This window comes from Octodon degus, unplaced genomic scaffold, assembly GCF_000260255.1.
Source record: "Octodon degus isolate 3935 unplaced genomic scaffold, OctDeg1.0 scaffold00159, whole genome shotgun sequence".
In the NCBI taxonomy this organism is placed as follows: Eukaryota; Metazoa; Chordata; class Mammalia; order Rodentia; family Octodontidae; genus Octodon; species Octodon degus.
This window is the reverse complement of record NW_004524735.1, coordinates 920,185-921,570: the sequence shown is the minus strand read 5'-3', so window position 1 is coordinate 921,570 and position 1,386 is coordinate 920,185. Positions and strand designations below refer to the sequence as shown.

The following is a 1,386-nucleotide window of genomic DNA, read 5'->3' as shown; positions in this document are numbered from 1 at the left end:
CTTCTACATATAACTGTATGGCTTGACTTATTCATGTTTCCTAGCTCTTCTCCTTTCCCTCTCTTGATTAGTTACTCCCTGAGATCCTGCTTTCCTTTTACTTGTATTATACCTTTCTATTTGTATTTCTTCTTTTGAGTTCTTATACTAGGGAAAATATACGATATTTACACACGTGTGTCTGGTTTATTTCACTTATGAGTACATGTTCAAATAGCATCCACTTCAATATAAAGACTTCGAGTTTATCATTATTAATCACTGAATAATACTCCATTGTGTAAAACTACCACATTTTTTCAACCATTCCTCAGGTGAGGGGCATCTTGGTTGTTTCCAAGATTTGGCTATCACAAATTGTGCTGCTATAAACATGGGCACACATATATCCTTATGATATGATGTTTTCAGATCCTCTGGGAAAATTCCAAGTAGAGGAATAGCTGGTTCAAATGGGATTTCCAGTCCAACTTTTCTAAAGAGTCTGCATACTGATTTCCATAACTCTTGCACCAGTCTACACTCCCACCAGTAGTGGAGAAAGGTTCCTTTTTCCCCAAAGCCTCTCCAACATTTGTTGTTGGCTGATTTCATTATGATAGCCATTCTTTCTGGGGTGAGATGATATCTCAATGTTGTTTTAATATGCATTTCGTGAATGGCTAGTGATGTGGAGAACTTTTTCATATATTTATTCGCTTCTTCAATTTCTTCCTCTGAGAAGCATGCGATCATCTCGGATGCCCATATCTGGATTGGATCTTTAAATTTTGGAGTCCTAGTGTTTTTTAGTTCTTTCTAGATTCTAGAGAGTACACCTTTGTCTGAGTACCTATTTGTCATGATTTTTTCCACATTTGTGGGTTGCATTTTCACTTTGTAGGTAATTTCTTTTGATGTGAAAAAACTTCTCAGTAACATCAGGTCCCAGTTGTTAATTCTTTCAGCTGTTTCCCGTGTGATTTGACTTCTGTTCATGAACTCTTTGCCTACCTCTATGTCTTCAAGAGTTCCTCGCACTTTCTCTTCTAGGAGATTTAGTGTCTCTACTTCAATGTTTAGATCTTTAATCAATTTTGAGTTTAATTTAGTGCATGGTGATAGACCTGGGTCAAGTTTGAGATTTCGGCATGGAGAGAGCCAGTTTTTCCAGCACCATTTGTTAAAGAGGCTATCTTTCTTCCAGTGAGTATGTTTGGCCTCTTTGTCAAAAATAAGGTGGCTGAGTGTGCTCATAAGGGCTTCAGTGTCTTCTAATCTATTCCATTGATCCTCAGGTCTATTTTGTTGCTGGTACCATATTGATTTTATCACAATAGATTGTAGTATAATTTCAAATCAGGACTTGTAATGCCTCCTGCCTTGTCTTTATTGCCCAGAATTGCC

At 37.2% G+C, this 1,386-nt stretch overlaps 1 protein-coding gene across 1 annotated transcript in view; it reads left to right on the top strand.

The window, feature by feature from the left end:
* Luzp2 (leucine zipper protein 2) overlaps positions 1-1,386 on the top strand; it is a 516,158-nt gene that overhangs the window by 229,590 nt on the left and 285,182 nt on the right. The gene's annotated exons all lie outside the window — the stretch shown is intronic.